Source organism: Pelodiscus sinensis, chromosome 2 (assembly GCF_052426305.1).
Source record: "Pelodiscus sinensis isolate ZL-2025 chromosome 2, ASM5242630v1, whole genome shotgun sequence".
Classification (NCBI taxonomy): Eukaryota; Metazoa; Chordata; order Testudines; family Trionychidae; genus Pelodiscus; species Pelodiscus sinensis.
The window spans coordinates 157413652-157441125 of record NC_143053.1 but is presented as its reverse complement, the minus strand read 5'-3'; the positions used below and the strand labels follow the sequence as shown (position 1 = coordinate 157441125).

General features: G+C 40.2%; 1 long non-coding RNA gene across 1 annotated transcript; it reads right to left on the bottom strand.

Annotated features, from left to right (window-relative positions):
* Window positions 1-972: 972 nt before the first annotated feature.
* On the bottom strand, window positions 973-21157 carry LOC142827242 (uncharacterized). The gene is made up of 3 exons (XR_012901841.2): window positions 21062-21157; window positions 15613-15723; window positions 973-1220 (listed from the first exon to the last, which is right to left on the bottom strand). It is a non-coding gene; the product is annotated as an uncharacterized LOC142827242 (long non-coding RNA).
* Between the last annotated feature and the right edge of the window lie 6317 nt (window positions 21158-27474).

The window sequence follows — 27474 nt, the reverse complement described above, 5'->3', positions numbered from 1 at the left end:
GAGTTGGAATGGAGGGATGAAGGGAGTAGATCAAGGGAATGAGAATGTGGGACTGAGACACGAGGGGAGGGAAAGAGGAAAATTGATATTTGAGGTTGGGGAGGATGCTATGACTGGTTGGGCAAGGAGACAGATGAAAAACCAGGGAGAAAATTGGGGAGAAGGATGGAAGACTAGGAGCCAATAAGTAGAAGAAGAATCTAACACTGGATAAAGAGCTCCTGGGAGAGGGGGAGGACTATGTTGGCAAAGAGAACAGATTTACAACTAGTGGGGTGTAGGAAAAGAGGCAAGACAAGTCATGGGATGTGTCTAGACTGGCAAGATTTTGCCAGCTGTCTACACTGGCCACTTGAATTTGCGCAAGAGTACTGACTTTGTAATGTACAAAATCAGTGCTTCTTGCACAAATACTTTGACGCTCTCGCTCTGGAAAAAGCCCTCTTGCGCAAGAATACTTACACAAGAGGGCCAGTGTAGACAGGGAAGAACTGTTTTGCACAAAAAAGCCCTGATGGCTAAAATGGGAATCAGGGCTTTCTTGCGCAAAATCGCATCTAGACTGGCCATGGATGCTTTTACGCAAAAGCACTTTTTGCGCAAAAGCATCCATGCCAATCTAGACGCGCTTTTGTGGAAATGCTTTTAACGGAAAAACTTTTCCGTTAAAAATATTTCTGCAAAATCATGTCAGTCTGGACACAGCCTATCAGAACCAGGGTGTGGAGAGAGAACTGAGATTGGATGAGGACTCCAGGGAGCTAAAGTAGTTTTCTTTGCTACACAACCTTGATTAATCCACAAAGCAAGTCCTGTGCAGTGAATGAAGTAAGTTTGTTGTGAATATTTTGGTATGTGATAATGAAATTAAATAATGTATTACAATGCATATGCCTTTTATGTATATAAATTGCTTCTGGTACATAGGGGGTCTTTATTCATTTTCAGAAAGACACACAGAAACAAGAAATGGAATATGAACATTATATATTACCAATTTTCATTTAGACAATATTTTACTTTTTCACTTTACTTTTGGAACATACTGTAGCAAATGCTTTTTGTGACACATAAACTTGAGATGCCGTGGAAATATGTGAGGGGAAAAATAAATCTTGACCTTTTTGGCTGCTTTTCCCAATGCTAGGCAAGGCATTATTCTCCCAATTACGAAGAGAATGCATCAAAGGTAAAGGCAGGCATCCAGAAAAACGGGTCAGCTGGTTAAAAAAAAAAGGACAGCAATATTTATAAATAAAATTTTATAAAGACCATATAAACTCTCATTAGTTCTTTTCCTTCCTTATTTCCATCTAATACATTGTCAGGACTTGAGAAAAAAGCTATTATTGTTGGAACAATATTTAAAAATACCCTTTCGAACAGTTGCATTCGTTTTACATTCTATTGCTTTAAAGAACTGTGAATCTTTTTTAGTTTTAGACTGTCAAACAAACAGTCATGCATTAAACATTTTCTTATGCTCTGTGATTAGATACCATGGTGATAGTCACCTTATAAATACTTAACTTGGATAGACTATGTTTGATGGGGAGAGTGCAATATTTTTCCAGACAGAATTAATATACTTATATGCTATATATCCATCTTTCAGTGTGTATCTATTAGTATTTGAACTTATTTGAGTGAAAGCCTGTCTCACCAAACAAGTTAGACAGATGCACAGTTCATGTGTAAAGCTGTAGAAACATGATCAGCTTTTCAGCAATCAAATTTTATTCAGTTCAGAAAGCCGAATTGTAACCTTTCATGTCCAAGTACTCATGCCGAAGGTGGGATACTGTATTTGTAATGGGACATCTGACATAGCAGAGGGACAAAAACCTTCAATAATGTCAGATAAAGTAAAGAGCTACACAAGGATCTGATTGCAACCTTTGTACCTAGAATTACGTATACACAGTTATTTTGTTAATAGATGGACAAAAGCTACATTTCACCTGCATACACAACTAGTACAACCTAGAACAACATGTTTATTGTTATCTACAAATGTCATCTCTGATAAAACCTATGAAGTAAAGAAAGGAATAATTTATAATTATCTAAATTACCCTCAACCCATTTATCTGTAGCTTCTCCAGAAACAATTTCCTCTGAAGATTCAGTCCCCTCAGTACCTTCAAGTTCCAGTCTTCAGTAGTAGAGTTTATTTATTTATTTTGAAATATTTTTACCCTGTCTCTCTATTTAAAATATTTGGGGCAGCTTACAGTGTTTTAAAATACAATATATAAAAAACTAGAATAAAAGACCCCAAGAGGGGGCATAAAACCTACTAAGATACACTGAGAGGAGGGACACATCCACACCCACACACAAATACATAGAAACTCATGAACCAATAAAAGCATTGGTGTCTTTAGTCTGGTGCTGAAACAATACTAGCGTTGGTGCCAGGCAAATCTCCCACGGGCGGGAGGGAATTCCATACCCTGGGAACAAAAGTGTAAAAGGCTCTGTTCCGTGTAGATATCAGCCTTACCTCCATAAATGGAGGAACATGGAGCAGAGCCTCCCCAGATAATCTTAATACCTTAGTATGTTTATACGGGAGAAGATGGACCTTCAAGTACCCTGTTCCCAAAACATTTAGGGCTTTATAGGCCATAACCAGAACCTTGAACTGTGCCCAGAAACATATCGGAAGCTAGTGCAGCCGCTGGAGCACCAGCATAATGTGCTCCCAACATCACTGCCTGATTGAGTACCTTGCCCAGGAGGGAATATTAGTAACTTGGAAATAGTTATTCAAGTTGTGTGGGTCTTGAATATATTCTGTCAAGGAACACAGTTCAGTTCTGAATATTCAGAATTGCTTAGTCACAATAGAAAACTGTGGACAAACCATCTATTAAAGAAAATCTCATCAAAATATGTCAGCTATCCTCGCTAGGGTAATGGTAATCTGGAACACTGTCTTCATGGAAAAGTGAGTTATGAACATGTGACCAAGTGATTTAAATGGAGTTTAGTTGGTCCTTTTAACACTAGATTAAGATCCCATTGAGAAGTGGATTTCAACTGCTACTGGTGACCCTTAATGAATCTGCATTGATTGAATTGGGAAACAGGTGGAAAAACAGAAACGTCATGTTCTTTGCTGGTGCATAATACTGTTTTTAATCCTTCCATCTGAATGTTGGCAGGACTGACACAGGGGTCTGCCATATGATTCTGACAAGGTCTAAGAGTGCCTCGTGAACAGGAAGGGAAACTCTGGAAGAGGTGGAAGAATGTAAAATCAGTTTGTCATGAGACTCATTCACCCTCCTGTAACAGTATTTGAAGGGCCCTTTCCTCTGGGCCAGTTCTTGCAGTAGCCTGAAATGATCAGAAAGAGGAGGAGCATCACTGTCTCATCTGGTGATGAAGACAAAAAGTGGGCTTGAGAAGTGACTTCCTCCACCTCAGCTTCTACCTCCTCCCTTGCCTGGGGATTTGGGAGCTCTCAAATCTGTAGCCGAAGAGGGTGTCTCCTCATTAGCTGGTATGCCACTCTAGAGGAATGGGAGGCTGATTGTCTCTGAGGGTATGTCTAGCACTACAACCCTAGTTCGAACTAGGGTGGTAATGTAGTCAACCGGAGTTGCAAATGAAGCCTGGGATTTGAATTTCCCAGGCTTCATTTGCATGTTGCCGGGCGTCGCCATTTTTAAGTGTCCGCTAGTTCGGACTCCGTGCCCTGCGGCTACACGTGGCATGAGGAGTAACGGTAGTTCGGAATAGGAAGCCTAGTCTGAACTACCTAGTTCATGCTGCATGTAGTCGCGGGGCACGGAGTCCGAACTAGCAGACATTTAAAAATGGCGACGCCCGGCAACATGCAAATGAAGCCCGGGAAATTCAAATCCCAGGCTTCATTTGCAACTCCGGTTGACTACATTACCACCCTCGTTCGAACTAGGGTGGTAGTGTAGACATACCCTGAGTCTACCAAGGATAGCCATTGTAACTGGTAGGGGTTATGTGGTATATACTATGCTTGACCAGACCAGAGAAGCTGTGGATTGGGGGAATGACAAGCCTGAAGTCCATATTGAAACTGAAACCCATATTGTAGGTGGGAAGAGCACCAGGAAGCCATGTCTTGTCATTCACTTTACTTAAACTGAGGACAAGAAGGTTGATGTATGTCACAAAAATGTTGGTGAGTCCAGGACTCTGGATGGATTCATTACTGGGATCCTAGTACTGAGTAAGTGTGACAGATACAGAAGGTTCTATCATATACCAGAAAGCCAGTGATGCAGAAGGCATTGGCCTCAGAGGTGGTTATTTGTGCTGAGAGGCTTGCATCGACGGGGTTAGAGACACAGAGATGGTGGCAAGAGCAATTGGTGCTTGGTGCACTGGGGTCAATACCAGTGCCAATGTCCACAGCGAAAGAGCCTTCCCTGAGGTAGACTTTCCATGTTTTTCATGTCCCCACAATGCCAGTGCTTCTTTGCCCACGTTCATTGGGTTTTTAGGTAGTCCGACTTGCTCCATTGGGTCAGTATCCTACATGCTCTGGGTTCCAGATTTAGACTACTTTGATACTGTCAGTATCAATGATACTGATCAATTTGGAGATCATTTCAGCTTGATCAAAGTTTGCTACATGGACTCACCAACCTTTTCTGAGCTGCCTTACATTGGAGGCTTGTCTCTCTGGGCTCCCCTCAGAGGGTTGCCAGGAAAACTCCTGCCAGAACTCTGGAAGTTGAATGGCTGACTCCATGAGTAGGAGTTTGAGTCTTAGTTCTCTGCCTTTCTTGGATCTGGGCTTCAGCTGTTCTTTCATGGAATGTGCTTCTCTCCCAGACAGTGAATGCACTGTGAGTCACTGGAGTAGACTCAGTGTAAATGAGAAACTTTTTGAAACCTGGGGGCCAGGCATACCCTTGTCCAGGGGCAACTCTCCCCACCCCCCTCAGGTTGGCAAGGGACAAACCCTCTCTTTTTCTTTTTTTCATGGCCATATAAAATACTCACAAAGTAACAACAAAAATGCCTCAAGGAACTAAAACTTATCACTTCTAAAAGTTATCTAATGTGGATCAGACCCGCCCTTGCAACCGCAGGCAGCTCAGGTGATTCCTACCCCCCGACCTCCCAACCTCCATCTCTATGTCTCATTCCCTAGCCAGGGTCAGTTAAAAAGGAACTGAAGAGGGTTTACCCATCCATGCTGGGTAGCCTTATGGCAGATGAGGAACCAGCATATGCACGGGCTGAATGGACTCTGTTATCAAAGTTGTCCGATCACCAGCGGAGGTATACAGGCACACCTACATAGGAACACCCACAGGGATGGAACATGCCTCAAAAAAGAAGACAAGATTTTCCAATGAACTTTCATTGTCTCCACATCATTATAATTCTATCTTTGGTTTGTTGAGAACTGTGAAAGTGAAAAACTACACAAGTATCATGCTACATTGCATGAAAATATTGTATAAATTGGCACTTTTAAATATTCATTTTCTGGCAGGTTTTGAAATATTTCATTCAAAACTCAGATGTACTTTGGACTTGGAAATGTGGATTTTCTCTAAATACCAATATGATTGTCATATAGTGGGTGCTTACTAATGAATAAGGATAATCTCTAGGGTTTTTCTTCAGATGCCTATTGTCATAGAATTATGAGTCACATTTTCAGTTTATATTTCTAGTCATTTAGCTAACTGCAAGATTATAGATCAGTATTTCTGTGTAACATTCTAGCTATCCATTTTTGTACACTTACAACAATCTTTATTCTGAAGACAGATGATGGTAAATATTACTGTGAAATGCAGAAAACTTCAATTTACAGATTTGCGTGTAATACATTATTTACAAATACCACTTCTGGTAGCTGCAGATATTTCAATATACAAACTTGGATCATATGTTGGTTGTATATAAATGTATATTTTTTTAAAAGTTTAAATTAATGCAACTTTCATAATATCTCTCATATTGTGCCACACATTTGTGCACATACATTTGTGCATATACATTGGGCAAGAGCCTTAGCACTGCTGCAGTGGATTTGTGCTGCTCTGGGAGCATAGGGTACGTCTGTACTGTGGTGCTATTTTGGGATACTTCTGGTATCCCGAAATAGTTATTCTATGTCTTGACAGCATACCTGTTATTTCAAAATATCTTTCGAAATAACGGGTATTCTATTCCAACATCCCTGTAAACCTTGTTCCATGAGCAGTTTATTTTGAGATTTGGTGCTATGTAGACAATGCCAAATTACAAAAAAAAAATATTTTGAAATACACTACACAATTTGCGTAGCTCAAATTGCACAGCTTATTTCAAGCTAAGGGTACATTGTAGATGCATCCATAAGGTTCCATATGGCTGCTTGAACAGATCATCTGAGGATTCCCCACACCTAAGAGAATCTGTGTGGTACAAATCCATTGTGTCTGTTTCTATGCTGTCACCACCTGGATATTAATGGGGAAAGGAAGGATAGTTAGAGTAGCCCTACACCTGGTAATTCTCAGCTGAGAAAATATCCCCTGGGGTGACCATTGCCTCCCAGAATCAAGTACAGAAACCCTGAATATGTTCTAATTTAAGATGGCCACTGATACAGTGGCGAGAAAGACCAAAGACTGACTAAACGGAAAGGGCTCCATATGACTATATCCCTTCTGAGACCAGATGTTCACCTGATATCCATTTGAGTCTAATAATATTCATTTGGTGTTGGTACAAAGTAGGATTTTACCCAAAATTCTAGGTTTTCGGAGGAGCTCAGCAAACCCCTGTCCATAGCCCCCTTCAGTCCCTACCTCTTCACAATATGCAGAGCCAGCACCTGCAAAGAACACTTCATGATATTCTATGCCAGAAGGGATTACTCTAGAAGCCAGACCCCTCTGGATCATAGGTGTACAAACTGACCCATGTGTGTATTTTTACAGTACCCTTCTGACTAGCAAACTTTGGTTATAAGGTTTTTTTAAAAAGCAGTGTTCTGCCTAACATTGGTCTGTTTTTCTAACTCACCAACAATGACTAAGAAAGTCCTCTTGCACTAAATACACAATAAAGTGTCCTTGAAGGGCTATTAGTAGCATCATAAAATAATTAATGCTCTTACTTACAATTAGCTAAAATTAACCCTCTTATTAATAGCCCTCTTAACCCAGCATATAGCGATAATAGACTATACCTGTGACATTAGTAATAATCCAAATTATTCACTTATCCCACCATGCAATCTGGGAAAAGTGCATACTTAACAGACAGCAGCTCCTGAGTACAATTTGCACATTGATCAATGGAATAGTTAACGATTACTATTACTGCAATTTTGCCTAGCGAAGTATTGCTTTCAAGATGTGACAAAATTGCTACACAGCTAGCCAGTGAAGCAAACATTGTGCTCAGAGAGAAGTAAGAAAGTTTTGTCTACAAAGATTGTCAGGAAATTACAGATCTCTACACGCTTTTAAGAACAAAGAAGATGAAGAAAAGCTAGCAGTAGAAGAGCAGAAAGCCTTCAGTACTTGTTAAAAATGTTTGGAAGATAGATTTAAGAGAATAGGTATTAGTTCTGTTGAAAAACATATTAGATGTGTTATATGTCAGTTCCTTAATGACAGTAATAGAAGGGCAAATAAATAAAGTGCTAAGGAAATTTAATATGTTTCTCAATAGTGTATTCAATCTAAGAGACTTCCCTCAGTCTTGTCAAGTACTAAAGACAAACTGCCACCAATCTAAAAAAAGGGAAGCTACAAATGAAATTTATGTAAATGAACTAATAGATTTGTTGAAGTTTGCTCATAACAAGGGTAATCTAAATGCATTTTTTATGTAGAAAAGTTAGCCAGTAAACCAGGATCCTCTCCAGTCTCACTGCCCTCTAGAGACTGTATCTATTCTTTAGCCACATTAAATATTGCTTTGGGGGGAAAGTGTTAAGGAGAATATAATTTTATTTCTTTCTTTATTCCTCTTGGGCCATTATTATCCATTATTACCTCTAAATTGGGTGTCAATATTTCAATAGCAGCATAGATACTCCAGCTGCTGAAGTACTCACTAGATAATATACATCTGGCGAATTTTAATCATGCAATTAGAATTTGTCTCCAAGTTACTGAGGAGAGAACGGACTTCTTGTCATAAGCACAGTTAGTTGACAGATAAACAAAACCCACTTTGCAATCTTTTTGTTTTCTCTTAGAAATGGCAGATACTTTATAATTCACATACTTTATAGCAGTTTCAGAGAATAATCTTTTCCTTCCTTGAGTTTGATTGTGAATTGATATATCCATTTATTTTAGTGGTATTGTTTAATGGCATTGGGATTCAATATTTTTAGATACAACATTGACAAAGTGGTAACTGCATCTAAGGCTACGTCTAGACTGCAGGCTTCTTTCAGAAGAAGCTTTTCTGGAAGAAATCTTCTGAAAAAACATTTCTTCCGAAAGAGTGTTCACCCTGGCAAAGCGCATCGAAAAAGTGATCTGCTTTTTTGAAAGATAGCATCCAGATTGAATGGACGCTATTTCACACATAAGCTGTGATTACTATGGACAAAGTGGCCACCAATGCACCTGTGCTTTTTCCTCTTTCCTTTTCTTTCAGAAGAACTCCCTCTTCCCTGTCCACACATGCCTTTTCCAAAAGAGCTCTTTCAGAAAAAGGCTTCCTCCTTGTAGAAAGAGGTTTAGCAATGTTGGAAAAACCCCTTTGTTCTTTCAATTTTTTTTTTGAAAGAACACAATTGCAGCGTGGACGTAAATGAAGGGTTTTTTTTTCCAGTAAAATGTCTGTTTTTTTTCAAAAAAAAAAAAAACCTCTGTGGTGTAGACATAGCTTAAGAGCAAGGGGACTAGTCAGACCTGTACATTTGCCTCCTTGATGGGTCTAGTCAGACCTACATGTACATTTATTCACATGTGTAGATGATGGGGCCCTTAGGAACTGATCCACAGCCCATGGATTTCAATAATCATTAACTGTAATTGGCTTTGAATCAGGCTTTATTCTGTACTATGATTCTGGTTACCTAGGAAATTAACAATTTTATAAGAGCAGTCAGAATCTGTGTACATGTGCTTTTCACCAATACAAACTTAAAACTCACCATTAAAACAATGAATTTGTATAAACAAATTAGGTACTATTAATATAGATGTTGACAGGTCCTCCTACCGAAGATGTCCAAAGAAAGCATCCTTTGTGTAAAATATATATGACTTGTGCAAAGATAATGTTTTTAGTATAAAAAAAGCTAAAACTAACTTTTATGAACAATTAATTGTATCACTTGAAAGTGAATAGTGTCAGAAATACTTTCTTACATATCCTGAATTTCAAAATGCAGACTATCAAAAGTAATAGCACTTATTTCCTCTCCTCTTTAGAAATTGTAATATCCAGTGTGGGGGTTTTTTTCCCCCCTCTAGATTTGCTATTATTCTGCCACAGGAAAATAGTTTCTTCTGCACTGGAAATTTCATTCTGATTAAATTAAATGGTAACTCATAGCTGGAAGTGGTTAGTAGGTAATATGGTCATAAAGCATGTCGGGTTGATTTAATGTGCTAGGAATTAAAGTGCAAGAAGGTGATCAAGTCTGCAGACCTTGGAATACATCAGATCCAGAACATGTAATATAAAGAGATGATTCTTTTCTCCCTCTACTGTGACAGCTGGAGAGTACATAGATCTAAAAGGCCCTAGTGCCTCTCTCTGCTTAGCGGAACTCAACTATCCCGCCATTATATTGGCATGGCTCCCCCCTACACCTCAAGTAATTTGATGTTTTTTGCTGCAGCTCTACAACTTTAAATGTAGTGTACACATGGCTTGAGTAGAGTGAACATATGTAACAACACACCGCTTTATGTATGCCTGTGAAATGCACAGTAAAAGTGAAAAGAGCATAAAGCAACCATGATGAATAATAACAGATATAAAAACTTATATGGCAAAATCATAAAAATTCAGACAGAGCTGAAGAGCCAAAATACCTCTTCTTAGCCTTTGAAATACCCCACTACACTGTAATTAGTAGATTTCCTTATGCTTCCAACAGTTCTGATTCATTGTGTCTGTACTGTATTTTTATTATTTTTAAAAAGTTCTACGGCATCAGTCACATATCAGACATAAACTATATATATTAAAAGTGTTTGATCAGTAGGATGCTCTGGACTTCCTATATCCAGGGTTATGTGCTGCTATCTAAAGAGTATTTTTAGCAGTCAAACCAATTGTTGGCTACAAGTGGCAACCTTGGATTTAACGAACAATTTTCCTAGCCATATTCAGCACAACAGGACTACTTCAAAAATCAAACTACTGTGTGCGAAACAAATATATCTTGGTACAGTTCCAATATAAACCACGTTTTAGAGACAATCATCCTGCTATGGGCATACCCTTCTAGAAGGAATCAAATTCTTTCTAGAAATATTAACATTCCTTGAGCCTTTGTATTACTTAGAAATTTTTGTAAGCCACATCAGATATTTTAAATCGAGAGGCTGGGTAAAAATATTTTAAATAATTAAAATAAAATAAATAAATAGCAGAGTATATTCTTCAATATATATTTCTGTAGATAAATGATGGATTTCAGTTTGACAGCATGTATAGCATGGATACAAGATTTTTATCTGAAAATGGACTACATTCAGTTGCCTTTATTATGATGCACAGGGTAATCACTGGGCTGATTAAACTGCTTCTGGAGGGTTGTTTTGAATGTGTTAATATAAATTGTGTTCATATGCAGGAATACTCTGGAGCCTCTCTGGCTTTAGCGTCAACATGTTTGGCAGATATTCTTTTTGTCAAAATTCTACTTATATTGCAGGCTTCAGGTGTTGCAGGTGAATGTATTGAACCTCTAATGGGGACTGACACTTTTGATGAGGTGCTATAGAGCATGTAAAGTTCACTATATTCTGCTACCTTTGTAAATTTCTTTTTTGTTTCTTTTTTGTGCTAGAGATATTATCATAAAACACCTATACCATTCTAGATTTTTTTAGCCTGCCCTGTAACTTTGGATCCCTTAAATGCTCTGCTACTGCCTGGACATCGATGGCCAGCAAACAAGCAGGCACTACAAATCTCTATGTTAAGCAGCTATACTTTAGCAGTCTGATTATAGCAGCCTTCTTGTTACACCTGAACAACATCTGGTTACTAATATCCAAGTGATTTTCAACTTGCTCCTAGTCCTGAGTTTTACAAAACTATGGGTATGGCTACACTAGCCTCCTAGTTCGAACTAGTGAGGCTAATGTAGGCATTCGAAGTTGCAAATGAAGCCTGGGATTTAAATATCCCGGGCTTTATTTGCATCTTCCCAGCCATGTGCCATTTTTAAATCCCCTAGTCCGAACTAACTGCCCGTGGCTACACGCGGCAGTCAAACGTTAACTCAAACTAGTTTGAGTTAACGTTTGACTGCCGCGTGTAGCCGCGAGCAGTTAGTTCAGACTAGGGGGATTTAAAAATGGCGCCCGGATGGGAAGGTGCAAATAAAGCCTGGGATATTTAAATCCTGGGCTTCATTTGCAACTTCGAATGCCTACATTAGCCTCCCTAATTCAAACTAGGGGGCTAGTGTAGATATACCTTATGTGTTCTGCAATATCGAGTGCTTTCCTGGGCCGTTGAGAAGAATAATAAGTTTCATTTGCTCCTCTAAAGAGTCGAAACCCAGAAGCTTGACACATTAACTAGAATTAATACTGTCTTTGATTCAAATGCAGCATGGGGTTCAAGTTGATTAAAAAATAAATCAATTGTATTGACAGTAGTGTTGCCAAGTAAAAGGAATAAATGTAGAGTTGGCTACATGCAAATTAATGAGAAAACAAGCATCTAAAAGTCTAAACATAATCCAGAAAGTTACAGCCCTTGATTCAGATGGTTTCTCACCCATCACTTTTTGTCCATTATGGCTCACTGACTGTTAGTCAGGATCTTTCAGAGAAATATCCGAGGTGAACCATTGCTTGGGGCTCTTTGCCTTTCTTCTCTATAGTCCAGTGAACCTTGTAACCCTCCTAAATATATTTAATTCAGGGCGTGAGAAAGGAGACCTAGAATTTGGTGGAGTTGGTTTTTTGCCCATTGGTGTTTGCTAAAACATGGTTTCATCTGTTCTTGCCTTCTCTGATGCAAATAAATGGCCACTAGACTTGTGATTGCTAATCTTCTCTGACTCCTGGTTGGAGGCATCAGTATGACCTTTGTCTGGGAGAAACCTTTTTACCTACTCCCCAGATTTGTCTGTCAAGCACAGTTTGGTTCTGCATTTCTGTCATATTTGTGTGTTCCTTTGGACATTTACCTTACATGCTAGGGACCGTAAAATCCCAGTTAATAGGTTAACTGGTTAAAACATTAGTTTACCATAACTGGTACGCAATAACTGATTAACCATTCACATTCCAAATATATATATAAATATATATCTGGGATAAGGGATCTTTCGGAAAAGGCTTTATTTTCTGAAAGATCCGCGTCTAGACTGGCGCTTTTTTCCGGCAAAGCTCCTTGCCGAAAAAAAGCAGCAGCCATTTTTATGCTAATGAAATGGGGGAGATTTAAATCCCCGCTTCATTAGCAATTGCGATACGTCTAATTTGCATCCCTTTTACGAAAAAGGGATGCAATCTAGACATAGCCCATGTGAGAATACTTTACATGGTACCTATCAGATATAGTTTATGTCACTTATGAATGGGGATACCCAGAACTGGTCATCTGAAACTCACTAATAAATACCACTGAGCAATTTACCTTAAGTGTACACACCCACAACATTAAATTGGTAAAAACGCTCACTACAATTCCAAATGTAATACATACAAATATACACCTTTGCAGTGGCCTGATTTTAGTTTGGCATGATGAATGGGCTGTTCTGAGTACATGTTAAATGGATGTGGACAGTCAATCAGTATCTTGATGACAGGCTCACTGACTCAGGTATGGATGGGTGGGATGTATAATGAAACTTCTGGTCTCTAAGGGGTTGATGGACAGAGTAGATTGCTTATATGTAGGTTTTCTGTCTAAGTGGAGAAAAAGTGTTTCTTTACTATCTGCCAAGAATTAAATATGACATGAACTCTTGGCCACAATTGATTGGATATGTGTTTAATCTCTAGTCTGTATATAAAAGATAAATGGTAAAATGTTGGCATCTCTGATTTATAATTGTTGCATAGACTAGATGATGTTTGGAGGCTCTAGTCAGTGGATCATAAGTGGTAGACCTGTGGTGGTTTGTGAGTTGTGGCTCACAATGGAATATGTATGGTGAAGAGTGGGATGGGTGGACGTGGTGTTTCTGAGCTATGGGTTGATGTTGGGGTGAGATGTGGAAATAATTAAAATTGGCTTTAATTCATGCAATTTGATCTTTTGTATCTGTATATTTCTCACATCATATGACTGTGAGGATACCTGAATGTTTATTTTTCTCCTGTTACTGTTTATTTGCATATTTTAAAGTGTTGATTTTGTTTTATTTGCTTTTTTATGTAATGTTCGAGTGTGTGTATACAGTATACATACACACACCCAGTAGCAACTTTAACTTATTTTAGCAAGGTTTTTTTGCCAGCTAATATATGTATGTTCACTTTCTGTTGTGTCTGATGGGGATAACTGGGCATAGCTTGAGGAAAATAAGAATTGACACAAATCTTTACCCATCTGCAAGAAAGAACAATTTGAAATGAATGTGGAAAAAATATTAATTTTATGCTTCAGTTACTTTTACTATTCAAACATAGTACCATGGCACTGTAGTGATATAAACTGAAAAAATCTTGCTTATCCATTTTTCTACCTAAGTCTGTTTGACTTTTTTTTTCAACCTCAGTCTTTGTTTTACATATAAATTAAAATTCAGTTCTCTTGTTATTCACAAGTCAGATGGGTCCACATATACAATATTGTGCCTGGCAGTTTTCACTGCAAGAGTTAGATAGGTACTTCAGAGGCTTACATTTATTATCATTTATTGCTTGCACATTCACAGTATGCTTAGGTTACAGGATAGGTTTAGGATAAAAAGGACAGAAGAATACTTGACACACTAAAATAAGACAGGATCACCCTCTGTCAGAATAACATGGGACTCTGAGAGAAACATCTGTGGCAGTTCTTATTCTGCATTGACTTCGCTCCATGATGCACATTCCTTTACTACACATCTTCAGAGGAGGTGCATTACCCAAAATTTTCCCTGTGCATGACTGTCCCTGGAACTCACATTAAAAGGAGGGTCCCCGTTACATTAAAAAATAATGAAAGCCCTGCAACATTTGGTGGGGGATAAATAATGTTCACACTTACCCCCGTGACCTTATATGGTTGCCAACTTTGTACTTGCTCAAAACCAAATACCCTTGCCTGCCTCTGTCCTGATCTCTCTCCAAGGCTCTGCCTCTGCTCATTTCATCCTGCCTTCCTCTGCTGCTCACTGTCCCCACCCTCCTCCCATTCCCTCATTTTCACTAGACTGTCTTAGGGGCTAGAGTGTGGGAGGGGGGTTAGAGCTCTGACTGGAGGTTCAGGATCTGGAATGGGGTCAGGAATGAGGGGTTAGGAGTGAAGGAGAGGGCTCTGGCCTGGGGAATGAGGTATGGTCTGGGGAATGAGGTAGGGTTTATTTTAGACAGATCCTTGTGTAGACTGCTTTTTTTTAAAAAAAAACTCCGTTTCGAAAAAAAGTGGCAGCCATGTTTATGCTAATGAAGCACAGAATATTTAAATCCCTGCTTCATTAGCAATTTCAATGTGCCTAATCTACATCTCTCTGTCGACAGACACACCCTGGGTGCTGAGAGATAATGGAGGCTAGCAGGAAGCCTACCAGCTGTGCTGAGCAGTGCTGCTAACATCACAGTCAATGGCCTGGCTAGCGGTGCTGACCAGAGTCACCAGGATCACTTTCTCAACTAGTGTTCCAGTTAATAATTGGATACCTGGTCACTCTATGTCCTTACTATTTTTCCCTGTCTCCTCGCTTCAGACTAGGACACAGTTCTAGCCAGAGCCTCCTTGGTGCCATAGCAGGGTGGTGGGGGGAAATACATAGTGGCAACTGTCCCCATCCATTCCTTCCATGCTAAACAGAAGAAATCAGGTTTGATTTCTGTATGAAGGTCTGTTGAGATACTTTCTGGCCCCATGATTAAAATGGAGGGATACTAGGCCACTACAGATATATAGATTTTTTTTTTTAAGATTAGTAACCAGTAAGCAGAAACATTCAGAACTTTTCTCATACACTCAAATAATAATAGTAATCAGCCCTTTTCTGATCAGATTGTAGCACTTTGATTAAAATAGGTTCTTCTTCACATAAAAATTCTCATGTGCTGTCTTTGACCAAATCTGTTTGTAGAATGAGAAGTTAATTGGTCAAGCTCTTTGTCATTCATGAGATTTTGAAAAAAACAACCAGTGCCTTTTTTTTTTTTTTTAAAGAAAACTGTTTATGTTCAGTAATAGATAAAGAATGACTGGAGGTAAAAACTTCACACTTGTTTTTGTACACCAATTGTCAGTGAGGATTAGAGCAAAGGTTTTACTTACTGAAGGCATTCTTTGCATATGTTATACTTCCATGACAGGCAGGGTCATCTTTAGGATTTATGGGGCCCCTATTCAGTACTATTAAACTGGTGCCACTATGCCTGGCAGCAGCTGAAAGAGATAAATGTTTTTAGAGATGTGATTTTATAATCTTCAGCAACACACTAATGAAATATTTAAAACAAATTGTAAATTAAGGTCCTGTAGACTAACACAGTAAATTCAGAAACCGACAGTATGTACCTGGGGTTGGTAAAGGACTGGTAAATGGTTTTATCATCAATTGAATGGCTTTTTCACAAGCTCAATATTCTGTTAATAGATCTTACATGCTTTTTCACTTTTAAGATAACTAGATCCTCTCCTGAGGAAGCAGAGCCACAAAAGACGTAGGTGGGTGGACATTAAGACCCAGTGGTGCCCCCAAAGTTTTGGGTGCCCTATACAACTGTACATTCTGCATATGGGTAAGGACTACCCTGATGACACGTCTAATGAATATTGCAGACCTAGCTGCCCCCCCCCTTCAGTTACAACAAAGCTTTAAGAACATAAGAACAATCATACTGGGTCAGACAAAAGATTCATCTCCCTTTGTGATGGTGGCCAATGCCAGGTGCTTCAGAAGGGATGAATAGAACAGATAAATGGCAAATCACTCCACCCTCCCTTTCTGGCACTGTCATTGGGAAGATGTCCTTTGAAATGTATTTTGAGCACAAGGTTTGTCAGTTTGTCATGAAGATTGCTTGTGATTCTTTTCTGACAATCTTTCTCTGATCTCTGCTTCTCTGTCTCAGTAGCTAGCTGCTGGGGACTTCTACTCCGGCTTACCCTCTGAAAGTCCCCACCTTGACCAATCCCTGACTTCCGTCACTGCATCCTTGACCGTGCAGAGCACTTGAGCACAGGTTTGAGAGTACTTCTATTCCACAAAGCATGACATCACGTGTTTAACTCTGAATGCATGCTTTGATCACATTACTTTTGATGGAATTAGGCATGTGCTTAAAAAGCATGTGATTATATCCTTCCCTCAACAGGGAGGCTTGTCTGAATCAGGGCAATAGCTAATTCGTCATTCCTTGTACACGCCGTTAGCCAGGAAAATAGCACATAATCTAGATGCTTCTCAGCACCGTTCCCTGCCAGGTAGTGAATCTCAAACGCAAAGAGCCCAAATTCATATAGATGCTATGGGAAGGTTGCCTATGGAGAACAAAGTATGCCACATTGGCTGGGTTCCCTACTTGCCTCAGGCTTACTGACATTTTCATTAAATGACTACAGAGTTGCTTCCCTCTGCAGTGTGTGAAGAAGGGGAGCATTTGGCTTTTAATTTGAAATCAAAGTTTCTATTCAAGAACAGTCACAAATCTTCATAGGGATACACAGGTTTTCCCAGGCATAGAACATTGTAATGTACCCCAGAAATCACTCATTTTAATGAGAGCTAGGGTATGCATTGCCATGACAACATATCGCTTATTTACAACGTAGCAACACAAATTATATTAAGCCACTCACAGTAGTACTCTTGGCAATTATATTGTCAGGCAACAATAACAACAAATTGCTGAAAACTAAACCAAATGAATATACCTTGCAGCGTGAACAAACTCAGGCTTTGGTGGCCTGACAGGAGGAATGAGCTCCAAAAGCCTCATAGCTCATTGGTCCTGGAAATTTCAAGCCTCATAACTAACAGCAACAACATGTCAGTCATCTTAGTGCTATGAAGGACAGGCCGAAAGCAATCATACAGCTAGCAAGATCCCATGCTAAGGAAGATGCTTGCCTATAACCCAATTCAGCACCCTGAGTGCAGAGGAAGAATTCTGTTAGGAGGTAATAACTAGACAAAATAAAGTCAGGCAATGTGGGACAATATGTTAAGACAATATAGTATAGGAATGAAAACTACTCTTTCTCCTTTCATATTTCTTTCTGCCGAGTAATAGCTTTACTCTACTTCAACTGAAGTAAGGTTTGAGAAGGTTATTTATGTAATTAGCTTTTTCTTTTCATGTGGAAGTTGTTTTTATACCTCATTATTAATATATGTTATGGCAGAGCTACATAACTCCAATCAGGAAGCAGTATTCCCATTATGCTAAGGACTGAACCAATGGTGACGTCTAGACTGGCATGATTTTCCGGAAATGCTTTTAACGGAAAAGTTTTCCATTAAAAACATTTTCAGAACAGAGCGTCTAGATTGGCACAGACGCTTTTCTGCAAAAGCACTTTTTGCGGAAAAGCGTCCGTGCCAATGTAGACGCGCTTTTCCGCAAAAAAGCCCCAATCGCCATTTTTGCGATCAGGGCTTTTTTGCGGAAAACAAATCTGAGCTGTCTACACTGGCCCTTTTGCGCAAAAGTTTTGTGCAAAAGGACTTTTGCCCGAATGGGAGCAGCATAGTATTTCCACAAGAACACTGACAATCTTACATGAGATCGTCAGTGCTTTTGCGGAAATTCAAGCGGCCAGTGTAGACAGCTGGCAAGTTTTCCCAGAAAAGCAGCTGATTTTCTGGAAAAACTGGCCAGTCTAAACATAGCCAATAAGTAACATGGAAGACAATCCCTCCTTGCCTCACAATTCGTTCTATACAAGCAGACACTTGCACACATTGACCAAGAGAATCAAGTGACAGAATTAGGGCCTAGGTATCAAAAAGGGACACCTCATGTGGATGAAACACACAAACAAAATAAAGTAGATTACTCAGGAGAAAGATGAAACAATAAAACAAAATGTAACATAAATGCAGAGCTTGCAACTTGCTTAACAATTGCCACATCTAATTACACAGGGTTAAATCTAACATGGGCTTTATTTTTTCGTGAAGAGTGAGAAGAAAGCTTTATGGTATGCTAAAAAAATCCTCTATACAAAATGAACAGTTAAATGTTCAATTTTTTAAGCTTAGAAAGCCATTGGCTCTTGCTGTGATACAGTCTGTCCTAAAAAATGGATTTCATGCTTTACAAAGATACGTCATATACCCCAGAGATGTGCCAAAATACCCAAAAAACATTTGAACAGCCAGTGATCCATGCCAGATGATCTTTACCAATTCTCTGTTCACCTCTGTTCATTGCTTACATTTTTGGGAATTTGATCTTTTCTGCTTTCATAGACAGTTATGACTAATAGTTTAAAATATTTTCTAACATCTTTTGATACAGCCTTTTATGGCAGGTTACATTGATGCAGCAATGATTCCCATTCTGTTTTTTTCTCCAGTTATGGTATATTAATGTGGGTGGACTAAACGGGCAATATGTTCAGTGCAGTGTGAAGGGTGTTTCATACCAAGTTACCATTAATTTAAAAAAAAGAAATTAGTGTGGCTATTTTCTTGTGCTCCAATAACATTAATATTTAGCATTTTTCATTTTCCAACACTTTTGCAAACAGCACCTGTTACTACAATAAGCTTACAAAGTACCTTACAGTTGTTGGGTGAAACTAAGGGCACATCTAGACTACAGGGTTTTGTCGACAGAAGTTTTGTCGACAGATACTGTCGACAAAGCTTCTGTAGACAAAGAGCGTCTACACTACATTCAGTTCTGTCGACAAAGCAAGCTGCTTTGTCGACATGGTAGTGTAGATGCAAGGACAGTTTACATGCAATAACGCCTTCTGTCGACAGAACTCTGTCGACAGAAGGCGTTATGCCTCATGAAATGAGGTTTACCAGTGTTGACAAAACTGCTGAGTTCTGTCGACGTTGTGTCGACAGAACTCAGCGGTAGTGTGGACGCAGGTATAGTTTTGTCGACAAAAGTCCACTTTTGTCAACAAAACCCTGTCATCTAGACACACCCTAAGACTCAATCTATATTTTCCAAACTGAGGGCATAAATCTGGGCACCCAGATCTGAATTCAGATGCCCAAATCAATGGGTTTGATTTTTTTTTAACGGCACTCAGCAGCGGCTGACGTCAATAGCTGATGGGGATGCTTGTTTTCTCAGACTGTCTAGATACTTTATTTAGGAGACCCTAACTTTGAATCACTGAAATCTGAAAAGTTTGGTGCCAGCTTGTGAACGTAAAAATGATGAGCTCCCTCAATTCTTATTGGATATGATGGGAATTTAGTAAGCTCAGCACCTTCCAGTATTGAACTCCAAATATTTCAAATTTGACTCTTGAAGCCACTAGAGCTTTGATATAAGAGCAGAGCAAGTAGGTTTTATTTGTGCTTGCTGTTTATCTACCATTGGCAGGTATCCAAGGATTGAACACAATATCTGCTTCTTTTCAGGTATGAGTACAGATCACTCCACACTGTTAGTGATACAAGAGGTAATTGTTTTGCTCTTGATAACTTAGGGGAAAAAAGGATGAAATTATACTCCTGGTTTGAGAGGGTTTTCTTTGAACATTATGCCTCAGAGAGCAGCAAAAGGCTGAAATCGCTATTAATTATGTAATATTCACAACCCTACAGTGAACACCAACACGATTCAATCATTTTCCCATCAATGTGGTTGGCATTTGCCATATTTTCTACACTTACACTAGTTGGCACTCAAGTAAATTAAACTGGAATACACTGACAATTTCCAGTAGAGACTGATGATGTTGAGAGTCCCAAGTTCTAAAAATAAGGCCCCTTTAAGGTAAGTGCTGACAACTTGACACGTGGAAATTAGGTGCCTTTAAAATATTTCAAGTTGGGCACCTGAATACTGACGCATCCAGAATCACTAGCTACTTTGGAAAATCTTGGCTTAATTGTTGATACTTTAAGGCTGTTAAACTATAAAATGTGTATTTGACATTGAATAACATTATACAAAGCTCATCACTGGGGGTATGTCTACACTACCCCGCTAGTTCGAACTACGGGGTAATGTATGCATACCGCACTTGCTAATGAAGCCCGGGATTTGAATTTCCCGGGCTTCATTAGCATAAGCGGGGAGCCGCCATTTTTAAATCCCCGCTGCTTCGAACCCCGTGTAGCGCGGCTACACGGGGCTCGAACTAGGTAGTTCGGACTAGGGTGCCTATTCCGAACTACCGTTACTCCTCGTGAAACGAGGAGTAACGGTAGTTCGGAATAGGCACCCTAGTCCGAACTACCTAGTTCGAGCCCCGTGTAGCCGCGCTACACGGGGTTCGAAGCAGCGGGGATTTAAAAATGGCGGCTCCCCGCTTATGCTAATGAAGCCCGGGAAATTCAAATCCCGGGCTTCATTAGCAAGTGCGGTATGCATACATTACCCTCCTAGTTCGAACTAGGAGGGTAGTGTAGACATACCCTAGGTTCTGAAGCACACATGGTACTCATGATAATGTTTGCTGTGGGCTAAAGCATAGGAACTGTTGGCTGGGTCCAAATATTTCTGTACCACACCACTGATTGTGTTTCTCTTTGACTGTAAAACTGGTTTCCAGGAAGGGCACAAATGATCAAGAACAGGCTGACCTGCTTCTGAACTCTCCACGGGCTCTCTTAGCTTGAACAGATGCTTTTAGATCAATTCAAGCGGAGACTGACCTTCCCGAGCTGTCTCCATGGAAAAGAGGAAAAGAAAAGATTATTCCATTTTTTAAAGTCTTCTGTAGTAGAAAAGGAAATGGATGTCAAGTGACAGCCGGTTAGGCAGGGTGTGTAGAGAGAGGGCCTCCGGCCAAATTCTGAACAGTTATTTTCTTAACTACCTTTTGTCCTCCTCCAATGAATTGTTAAAATTCTCTGTTCTTTTCTCTTGTAGATGGTTTCTGACAACTTTGCTTTTAGCTGACTGATTGCATATGGTTCTTATAGCTGATCTCTGTAAAGTTTATTGTAAACTTTGCTGGGAACTGTCTTTGATAGAAGAATAGAAGTGCCACTTATCTACTGCGTTTTGCTATTTTATTGATGAACACTATGTCAAGTTTCAGCCTACCAAATTTGCAGCTATGGAAATACTTGTCTTTTTTGTGCTTTTGCCCTATACTCCTCAGCTTTCACAGGGGTGTAACTCAAGAGGGAGATGCAAGGAGATCAAAAGATTATTTCATGAAGATCATGCTATTGCCTCCCTTACTTTTGAATTGCCTTCAGAGCTGGACAACTGGAGAGGGGTGGTTGTAATGCTGACCAGGTACCCAGCAGCAGTGCAAATGTAAGGGTAGTAGCCATTACCATGTCACCCTTACCTCTGTACTGCTGCTTTCCAAGCTAGGTGGCCAGAGAGCAGCAGATACTAACTAAGGACCAGCTCTGCAGGCAGCAGTGCAGAAGTAAGGGTGGCAATACGATACCATAGCAGCCTTACTTCTGAACAACTGCTGGAGGTAGCTCTGCCTTCAGAGCTGAATTCCTGGCCAGTAGCCACTGCTCTCTTAGCTGTCCAGCTCTGAAGCAATGCTGCTGCCAGTAGCTGCTCAGAAGTAATGGTAGTAATACCATAGCCCCCTTACAATAACTTTGTGACCCCCCAGCCCCCGAACTCAGTTTTGGTCATAATAACATAAGAACGGCTATACTGGGTCAGACCGAAGGTCCATCTAAGCCAGTATCCTGCCTGCCGACAGTAGCTCCAGAGGGCAGAGGGAGTGAACACAACAGGTAATTATCATGTGATCCCACACCTGTCATCCATTTCCAGACAAACCGAGGCTAAGGACATCATTCCTACCCATCCTGACTAATACCCATTGTTGGCCCTCACCTCCATGAATTTATCTAGCTTTTTTCTGAATCCTGTTAAAGTCCTAGTCTTCACAACATCCTCTGGCAAGGAGTTCCACAGGTTGACTGTGTGCTGCATGAAGAAAAACTTCCTTTTGTTTGTTTTAAGTCTGCTACTATTAATTTCATCTGGTGACCGCTAGTTCTTATATTATGGGAACAAGTAAATAACTTTTCTTTATTTACTTTTTCCATACCGGTCATGATTATATAGACCTCTATCATATTCCCACTTAGTCTATGCTTTTCTAAGATGAAAATTCTAAGACTTTTAAAAAAAAATTCATATGGAACCTGTTCCAAACTCCTAGTAATTTTTGTGGCCCTTCTCTGAACCTTATCCTATGCCAATGTAACTTTTTTGAGATGAGGCTGTGATGGGCAGGGCCCGTCCCTCCCCCTGAGACCAGAGGAGGGGGAGACTTCTGGTCTGGGGACCGACCGATGCGCTCCCCTCCCCCCCCCCCCCCGGTGCTGTTGCACATGCGACCGGAGCCGTGCACCATGTTTAAAAGTGGCCCTGGCTCAGCTGAGGGAGGAAGGGCAAGTGGCTGGCGGCACAGAAGCCGGCATAGAAGCGGCTGGCGACACCAAAGCCGGCAGGGAGGCAGATGGCAGCATAGAACCCAGCAGGGAAATGGATGGGGGGGGAGCAGAAAGCCCCGGAAGAGATCCGTGAGGCCCTACAGGGGTCACGACCCAGAGGCGAGCAGCGGGGAAGAACCAGCATCCACCGGGGCTGGCATCCCTCTCCCCCAAACACAACAGCCAGTGGTGGAGTATCTAAGACTGTAGGAGCGGCCCCAGGACAGGGGTGTTGGAGGACGGCACTAAACCCCTCCCCTCCCGAGAGGGGTGGTGAGTAGCAGATACACGGCTCACCATTCAGGTAAAGTCATTGCAGCCTTACTTTAGGGTTCTGGGGCTGGAGCCCGGAAGTTTGGGAGGGTCTGGGTTCCCCTACTCTACACAAACTGATTACCAGCAAGCCCGGGAGAGAGACTTTAAACGGACCAGTTTTCTGGTCCAATTTAATCACCACGGGACTCAATCAAGCGACACGGAAAGGGACGCCTGATCCAGGCAGGGTCAATAGCCCAGTAGCAGGGAGTCGTGGCAAGGGATGGACAACCCGTTTGGGAGTAGGTTACCATGCAGATAGTATGTCCTTGGTGTGCATGTAAGCCGCTCCCCAGAGCTTGGCAGGACTAGAGTAAAGTTTGGATCAGGGCCCTCCGAGCCGTCGTTGAGAGCACCTCGATCCTACATCCCCCACAAGTGGGGGATAGGTACTTGACAGAGGCCACCACGTCTGCATGCAGTAGTCAAGAGGTGGGCATACCATGGCTTTACATATAGGCAATAAAGATGTTTGCTGGCTTATTTTCTATCCCTTTTCAAATGATTCCTAACATTCTGTTTGCTTTTTTGACTGCCCCTGCACACTGAGTGGATGTTTTCAGAGAACCTTCCACAATGATTCCAAGATCTCTCTCTCGAGTAGTTGTAGATAAATTAGTTCCCATCATATTGTATGTATTGCTGGGGTTATTTTTTCCAATGTACATTAATTTACATTTATTAGCATTAAATTTCATTTGCCATTTTATTGCCCAATCACTTAGTCTGATTAGATCTTTTTGAAGCTCTTCATAGTCTGCTTGGTCTTTACTATCTTGAGCATTTTACTATCATCTGCAAATGTTGCCACTTCACTGTCTCCTCCTTTCTCCAGATTATTTATAAATAAATTGAATAGGATTGGTCCCAGGACAGACTCTTGGGGGACACCACTAGTTACCTTTCTTAATTCTGAAAAGTTGCCATTTATTCGTACCCTTTGTTTCCTGTCTTTTAACCAGTTCTTAATCCAAGAAAGGACTTTCCCTCTTATCCTGTAACACTTTACTTTACTTAAGAGCCTTTGGTGAGGGACCTTGTCAAAAACTTTCTGGAAATCTAAGTATACTATATCCACTGGATCCCCCTTGTCCACATGTTTGTCCTCAAAGAACTCTAGTAGATTAGTAATGCATGATTTCCCGCTACAGAAACCATGTTGATTTTCCCCCAACAAATTATGTTCAGGTCAGGACTCCTACAATTACAGCACTAACATTTCTGATTTAAATAGCTGAAATAATGAAACTTACCATATTTAAAGTCCTATGATTGTGAAAATGACAAAAATGGACTGAGTTAGGTAGGATCCTACTTATAACTCTTAAGACTGTGAAGGCACTATACAGCCCTATTAATTTGCTACCTTAATAGCAGCTAGGTACTTCACATAATTTCTATTGGAAAGGCTCTAAATTTGCACTGAAGTTATATTCTAGAGCAGAGGTGGGGAACTTCAGGCCTCGGGGGCTGGACGCTGCCCCAGGCTTGCCAGGATCTAGCCCCTGAGGCTCAACATTGTGGAGACTGTGCTGGCACTCCAGCCCCCCAGTCACCCACCCACAGGGCTGGAGCACAGAAAATCTACTAGCCTGCCCTCTCCTCCCCCAGGCATTGGTGTGCAAGAGGAATGTGGAGAATGTTTTCTCCTCACTTTGCTTCTCACTTGTGTATGGCCCCTGACTGATTTTTCTGTGGGTCAGTGACCCCTGACCCAGAAAAGTTTCCCCACCCCTGTTCTAGAGCTAGAAACGAGATTTATACTGTTGAAATATGGGATATCCTGAACTACTCAATTGGACTTTAAATATTCTATATGGTGCCTCCAGAGCCCTTTAGAGTTCAAATGAAAGTAACCAACTTTATAGGTGGAATGATGAAGGAAAAAATGCTAATAGCATTTCATAAATCTCTCTAACTATTCCTAAAATTCACTTTCTGTAACATATGATTTATATGAAATACATCATGATGAGATATGCAGTGAAAAGATTTTATTGGCACCAGTTTGGGATGATCTGCAAACTTACTTTAAACTTGACCAGTCCTGAATGTTGTGGCTATCCTGAAAGCATGTCAATAAAACCTTTGATATTGATATATGGGAAACAGTTAAAAGAATATCAAGGTTGCAAATTCCCAGATTCAAAATTTAATACATACCAAAATTAATGTTGATGATTGCCTATTGCTTTTCAAAATCAGGCAACTGCTTTAGTTGCCTAAACATATATTAAAGAGCCTAAATTCCTGCTTCCAAAAATGTTCTTGAAATTAGTAACTATGCTCAGTAAGTCCCCCAACTTCATGTTTACAAAAGCAGTTATCATACAATATATGTTGATTTGCTCAGACAAGAAGGGAGAGCTGTGAAAGTGTGGCTACTTTCTCTTCAGAATAAAAGGTAGCCATTGCAACTGCACCCTTGAGATTTGCAGAGGTTTGAGAAAACTCCCATTGATGGTGAGGAAAAAGAGTCTACTGCCGTGCTGTCCAACATGCTAGCCACTAGCTACATGTGGCTATTTGGCCGGTACTTTTGCCTGGATTAGCTCCTCAGTGTCCTGAAGAAAAAGGTTACTTTAAAAAAACAAACCTAGATTCCCCTCCCCCCTTTTATCCACTATATAAATACTGAGAACTTCTACTCTATCAATGTGTGTTCCCTCACTTGAGGTTAGACTGAAAAATGTGTGTGTTTACTTTTCTAATGAGAATGTACTTCTAAAATATTCCCCAGTGAGGATGAAAAATCTCTGTTTATTTTTATGAAAGTAGTATGAAACCTGACACTCTTCTGTCTCCTCCCACTTTTTTTGGTTTTGCTCTGCATGATAGCATGACCCTAAGCATTGTTATTTCTCCCTTCAACCCATATAGCACCAATAAACTTACAAAGATCAAAGAAACGTTATCTCTCTTCTACATCATCAAACCAAGCCACTGAAGACTGTTATGATACACTAGGCAACACTTTTTCCTTGAAGCACATTATGGCTCAGTGTGGCAGAATACCCATAGAATATTACATTGTTGCCTTAAATACCAAATGTGTTTATCATGATTAATATTTTTGCAGTGAACACTGAAGGAATTGACAGTGATTTGCCATTTATTAGAACATTTTGTCAAACTCTATACTGAGCTCTCTGTTTTATTGAATTTTTATGGAAATACATTGGTTTTAATATACTCAGTACAACCAACTTTATTTTGATCTGCTTTATTTCAGGGAATATCAAACTAATTAATTATGATGGAGCACTTAAAAGAAAGTGTCAAAGACATTATTTTAAAACATGCACCTACCAGAATTTTCACAGACAATAATGAAACTATCAGACCGATTCATCACTCCTGCTGGCATAAAGCAAGAATGATACAGTTTAAGTCAATGGACTTTTGTAAGACCATTTTAAGTCAGAGAAGCCTGAGGTCCATTGTTGTTAGTTGTATTGAATGGCCATTAGCATAACATGCCTAGAGGCTCTACATTCACTAGCAATTAACTTAATATTCTGTAATAATCTGTTATGCCATGTTATTAAATATTTAATTTCAGTACATTAATGTACAATGAAATTATTATAATATTTAACTGTTACATTTGATGGAACTGAGTAAATCCATGAGTCAAACCCGGGCCCTACTGAAGTCAATGGGAGTTCTGCTGTTGACTTCCATAGAAATAGAATTTTATTCTATGCGTGTGCAAATGCATGCATGTGGGGGCTGGGTGTGTGTGAGAAGAAGAATCCTGTTTCCATGGAGGTGAGTAGAAAACTCCCATTGATAGTGAGGAAAAAGAGTCTACTGCCGTGGAGTCCAACATGCTAGCCAATAGCTACATGTGGCTATTTGGCCGGTTGAGTGTGGCTAGTTTGCTATAGTAGTAGCCGCTATAGTGACTGCTGCTTCAGAACTGGTTGGATACCACAGGTCTAGTGACTGGGCTTGGGATACTAGAGTTCTCGTTCCAGTTCTACTACTGATTATTTTTTTCTGTGTACTTCTGCTTCCTCACCTACACTTTCTGTTTACACTGTTAGTTTTTGGGACAGGGATTTACATCTCCCCCGCTCCATTTGCATGAACATGGCTGCCGCTTTTTTCTGGCTCGGAACTTTGCCAGAAAAAAGCGCTAGTCTAGACGGTGGTCTTTCAGAAAATAAAGCCTTTTCCTAAAGGTCCCTTATTCCTGATTTTAAGAGGAATAAGGGACCTTTCGGAAAAGGCTTTATTTTCTGAAAGACCACCAT